The following is a 6,412-nucleotide window of genomic DNA, read 5'->3' as shown; positions in this document are numbered from 1 at the left end:
TTTTCTTAAGTTCACGTCTTAAATCAATTATTTATCAAATACACTATATATCAATATTATTTAATCAACAACTCAAAATATTCCCGATGCCATGTCAAATATTTAAAATTGTCACTGATTGTCACTGTATGACTGACAGTATGCTGACAATATTCTCTTCGAATAAGTCCGTTGTATGACAAAGATAGATTTGGAAATATTACCACGGACATTTTGTTCATTTTTTTCGAATCCTGAAAAACCAATAAATATTTTTGAAAAATTTAAACTCAGAATGAAAGACTATATTATTACCGGGGGGCCGAAAGTCCCTTAGAAAAAATAAAAAGTTTATTTTGAACGAGATATTTTAAATTTTCACACTAAATTTTCTCTTAGTTTTTCACTTCTGTAACTTATTAAAATAAACATTATAGAAGTTCTCAGGGACTTTCGGCCCTCACTAATAACGTAATCTTTCATTCTGCGTTTAAATTTTTCAAAAATACTTATTAGTTTTCTCAGGATTCTAAAAAAATGAATCCCCATTTGAATAGCATTGCAGCCGAAAATACGTACCCATCCTCTTAAAGCTTAAGAGTACACAGTAGCGATCAACAGGTAGCAACAAACGCGATCCAAGATTGCGAAAGTTCTGCGAACTTTCAAAAGTGAGGCAACAGTGCGTCGGTAATTCGACACTGACAGTGACGTTTATACTATCAAAAGCAATAATTTTTGTACACATAAGCGCGAATTGTTGCCAAGTCAGTGACGTTCGATTTCTTGTTATAAAAAAATCGATTTTTAGTAGTTCCAATGTGACACAAAGTCTAGGCACGGGATAAAAAAGTTTATTTGAAGAAAGTATATTTTTTTGTCTTTCTTAATGGTGGTATAGGCTCCTTTTTCAGTATTTTATTTAGTTATAGAGTAATTTCCACATACTAAAATATTTCTGAAATTGGGCTCTGTACCGCCATTCTTTATTATATTACGAATATGTGTGCCAAATATCTCGACAAAATATTCAAAATTATAGAGCCGCTATCTTGGAACGCGTTTATTGCTACCTGTTGATTGATACTGTTTGCTCTTAAGAGGATGGGTACGTATTTTCGGCTGCAATGCTATTCAAATGGGGATTCATTTTTTTTTTTCGAATCCTGAGGAAACTTATACGTATTTTTGAAAAATTTAAACGCAGAATGAAATATGACGTTATTAGCGAGGGCCGAAAGTCCCTAAGAACTTCTATAATGCTTATTTTAATAAGTTACAGAAGTGAAAAACTAAGAAAAAATTTAAAAATTTAAATTTAAATTAAAAAATTCAAATTTTTTAAAAGTATTTATTACTTTTTTCAGGATTCGAAAAAAATGCACATTATGTCCGTGGTAATATTTTCCAAATCTATCTTTGTCTTTCAACGCACTGAGTCGAATAGTATATTGTCAGCATATTGTCAGTCAGACTGTGACAATCAGTGACAATTTTACATATTTGACATGGCATCGGGAATATTTTGAGTTGTTGATTAAATAATATTGAAATATAGTGTATTTGATAAATAATTGATTTAAGACGTGAACTTAATAAAAAGTTATTTATTGTGTATTATTTGTGGAAGATCCAAGCAGAGAATACATCAGGATAATATATTCTGTGATCCAAGTATTTTGTTGTTAAAGATGTTCAAAATTGTAAGCGTTCCATAGTAACAATATATTATTAAAAAATCACTTTAACACTTTTCCTCTTTTCTCGACTGACTATTAGTTTTTGTTGTACATATAAATTATCACAATCACTGAATACATAGTTAGTGAAAAAATTATCACATTTATTAACCGAATTATTAATTTGCAATTATACAAATAACAGTTATCCAAGAACATTCAAAAGCCATCTCTTTAAGTTAATGATGACATTTTCAAGTAGAATGACATTCTAGTAATGTTTACATATCCATACCAGTGTGAATTTTACTACACGTAATTTGCCGTGTAAAGACAGAAAAAGTAGGGATAGCCGTAAAATATTTGTGAATTATGTACCTACCCACGGCCTTAATAACTTCTAAGTTAATTTAAGAAAATATTCATAAAACATGTGATATGTATGCTTTTTCTCATGAGAATCTTTCAGTGCGTCACAGTTTTTCGATTTCTTTCTAACGCATTACAGAAAACGCATGTATGTGACAGAAAAAAACGCATGTCGGTGATTACATTTCGTCGGTGACATTTATAACATTTATTCTAGATGTCAATAGATGGCGCTATAATCGAAAATAAAATAATTTACGAATTATATAATATATCTACGAATATAATCTGAACAATTTAAAAGACTATACAAATCAAAGAAAATACCATTTTATAAATTCAATAAACACAATTGATTTGTTTTTATGCCAAATTGCAAATAAAATTTGACAACTGTCAAATTTAACTAAAATGTCATGTCACTAAAATGTATCTTATCACGGACTTACCTTTTTTCTATCATTTGTGACGCACTGAAAAATGCTCATGAAAAGAAGCATACATTTACTCTGGTGAGTTATTTGGCAATGTCTCGTTTATCTGCTTGAAGTCATTCATTATAAAATACCAAGGAAGTTAGTTATCAATTATAAAACTAGCATTTTACGTAATTTGAATCTTGAATGTAGGTATTAAAAAGTCATTATTTTTTTAAACACATTAATTAAACACTTAATGAATTAATTCGTAATTAAAATAATGAGAGTTTAATATGCATAAACTTTTTTATCAAGATATATTAAAAATAATAAACAAAATAAAACTGAACCTCATAATGTATTCATAAAACTCACCGGCTAAACAACATTCTCAGACAAAATATAACAAGTGTTTGTAAGTGGAAATTTGGAAATGTTTCAGTTTAAAAAACTGTTTCAGTTTTCAATGTTGTGTTTGCCACGTTTCAGGTAATTTGGAATTCCAACTCACATTGATTTTTTTGTACACTTCTCCAAGAAATTACCGCACCATCTTAAAATTGGGACATTTTTGATGTGTCGAATTTTCTAAACCTGTTGTCCGATTTGAGAGATTTTTTAATATGTTAAGAGCCTTATTATTTCAGAATATCGTTGTATTCTTTGCGTCACGATATAAGAAATTTGGCCTGACGCTGGTGGGTTGTCCCTACCGATTTAGTATCATAATAACAAACAACAAACCCTCCAGGAGCGGATTCGCTAAAATTAAGGAGAAAGGAACAAAATGCAAGATTTTGACGCCTGTTAAAATTTTCAATGTGTTTTAAATGTACTGTTGTGATCTTGATTATTGATATGAGATAATATTCTTATATGTCACTTAATTTAATCAATGTATTAATACTAATCTAATTAATTAACCAGATCACATATCAATATGTTTTCAATCTCAGGGCGAATTATAAATTAATTACTTACTTTCGTGGATTCTAAATATTTCTTAATGGTTCCTAATCGGGATAGAAACGAAAAGAGTAAAAAAAATACACATATGGGTTACAATTATAATCAAAATATTTTTTATTTTATTTAAAAAGCAATCACTGCTTAATATTTGCTATTTCTTATTATTCTTAAACATAACATTTACAAATGGGAATCTTATTTCCTTTTGGTTTTCAATTGAAAGTTTTTATTAACATTTAACTATTAGGAGTTATTAGGAACAACTCTATTTAAGTTTGATGAAGCTTTTCTGATATTATTGATTATGTTATTCAATTTTTTATGTGGAATTTAATGCGAAAAACCCATACATTCATGTCCAAACAAATGAGACTGACCTTTTCCTGGTGAACTGAAAATGTCCTCACACAAGACCCGTTTCCTGCTATCCTTGGCTGCGATCAAACCTCGTCCTGGCTTCCAGTAGTGTTCTCCTTTGAAAAACTAGCTCGAATAGCTCTCGTTCCTGCTTTTGTCGTGATGCTGTGTTCTACCTTTTTCGAAACTGCTATCAGCTACCGGGACACTCTTGGCTCAAGGAGGTTCTTTTACTCTCGACCTGGCCTACTTCTCGTTCCACGATAGATACTCCACACTCACGGAACTATACCGGCTTTCTCACTCTCCGTACACTACCGTCTACTACTCGACTTCACTTATCGACAGCTCAAAACATTCTGCTCTCTATTTTTCATTCATTCCCCTACTTTCTAAATATCCCTTCCAGATTCACAAATCAACCTTCCACCACCAACTCTCATTCGCAGTATTCCTCAAAACCAATTTTTAAACTTTCTAAATATGCTTAATGGATTTCCAAAGAAAATATTTAATTCCCATTCTAAAATACTTTCTAACTATTTACAAATTTTAATGACCTATTCTCTCTTTCAAATGAGTCTTATTTAGCATAGGCTAATGATCGAAACCTTCCGCGAAAAACGATAATGAACTATCATCTATTTCACTGAGTTTTATTTAGCATAGGCTAATGATCGACCTTCCGAGAAGAACGATAATGGTACGCGTCATTCACTTTGTTTATCTAAGCACATTGTTCCGAGTTTCGTACGCTTATTCTAATCACTTCTTAAAATTAAATATAACAATTTGTTGTATACAGGTTGTTCTAAATTTATATGCCCGAGGTTGAGAAAATTAAAAATATTTTATATTAAAGTGAATTTTGTTTATAATTATCAAATTTGAATTTTTATATCAAATAGAAATATAACAGTACATAATCATTTTTTTCGAATCGTGAAAAAACTAATATGTAAGTATTTTTGAAAAATTTAAACGCAGAATGAAAAATTACTTTATTACCGAGGGCCGAAAGTCCCTTGGAATGAATTAAAAGTTTCTTTTGAATGAGATATTTGAAATTAAAAATCACACTAAATTTTCTCTTAGTTTTTCACCCCTGTAACTTATTAAAATAAACATTATAGAAGTTTTCAGGAACTTTCGGCCCTCGGTAATAACGTAACGGCTTAAAGCTGAAAGTTTGTACCCATCCCCTTAAAAAAAGTTCAAGTCTTCAAGTAGATATAGTATTTTAATTGGGTTGGAATAATAAATATAAATTTAAATATCATGTCATTATATTTATTACGTATTTATATCTATGTAGTTATAGGTATATTATTATGTACAATGAAATAAGAGAAATGAACAAATTAAGGAAAATAATGATAATAACAGTAAAAGATTAAAAGAGTGGTAGCAAAAATCACAATTAAAAAAGATAACATTATAAACAACAAGATAACATTAAAAGATAACATTATAAAAAATAACATAGAAAATAACATAGAAAAATAAAATTTGAAGTTTAGACGGAAAAAAATAAATACAAATTACAACTCTATGTCACTATCGCTGTCATCTTCACTAGAATCGTCATCATCTAATGTTATAATTATTGGTTTAATATGTGAGGTTAATGTTCTGTAATGGTCTTCCGTTTTTATACCATGTGAAACACAATTTTGCCACAGTGTTGGGGAAATATTTTTTATTTCTTCTACAACATGTGACACCGATTTTCTACTAAATTTGGGACAGCAGTTGTTTCGCCGTAAACATTTCTTAAGTTGCCTCCAGATTAATTCAATGGGGTTGAAGATACAGTAGTAAGGAGGTAATCGCAATACATTATGACCATCACGTTTGGCTAATTCGTCTATAACAAACTGTTTCTCTAACACTTTTGTGTGAAGAACTTTTAACATTTCTTTTTTTGTATATGTTTCTTCAAAGTACAAATCATTGTCATACAAAAAATCACATATTTGTTTTTTTGTCGAACCTACACCGGGGATTTTTCTAATTTGTTCGCTGTGATACGTCGCGTTATCACTATCATTACAATGACACTTTTTGGAGGCAAATTTGGCAACACCTTCTTTTCAAACCATTCCTTAAACAAGCTACTCATCATATTTTCATGGTAATCCAGCTTTGAATTTTTAATGTTTTTTGCCGATAGTAAAAAACTTTCCCCTCCAAGCCAGCCATACTCCAAGCAAGCCATACATAATTATGTGTAAAGCTATAGAATAATAATTAGAGGTATATCTTATCTTTAACTAATGCACTTGCTAATGATTCTTTAATTTTTTTTATTTAAAGATAGAAAGCTTCATTATCGGAAGTCCATTTTGTTTAAAGTGAAAACGATATAAAACAGATTATAATCTAACTCCATAAAATTCACGTAATGAGCGCATTGGACATAAAAATTGTTTGTGATTATTTGTAATTGTTTCCAGGCAAGTTAATTTCAGATGAGTAAACTAATTCGTCTACAGCAAACAAAATTTTTAATACAACGCATTGTCTAGAAATTTTAATTTTAATAATTTATTTGCATTGGCAGGTAACGAGTCAGTTCTGTAAATAATATAAAGTCCGGCCCTAGTAAGCTGTTCCAATACTATTGCCACCCGTCGCAAA

The sequence above is a fragment of the Diabrotica virgifera genome, chromosome 3, assembly GCF_917563875.1.
Source record: "Diabrotica virgifera virgifera chromosome 3, PGI_DIABVI_V3a".
NCBI classification, from domain to species: domain Eukaryota; kingdom Metazoa; phylum Arthropoda; class Insecta; order Coleoptera; family Chrysomelidae; genus Diabrotica; species Diabrotica virgifera.
The sequence above is the reverse complement of the archived record's forward strand: the minus strand, read 5'-3'. Positions refer to the sequence as shown.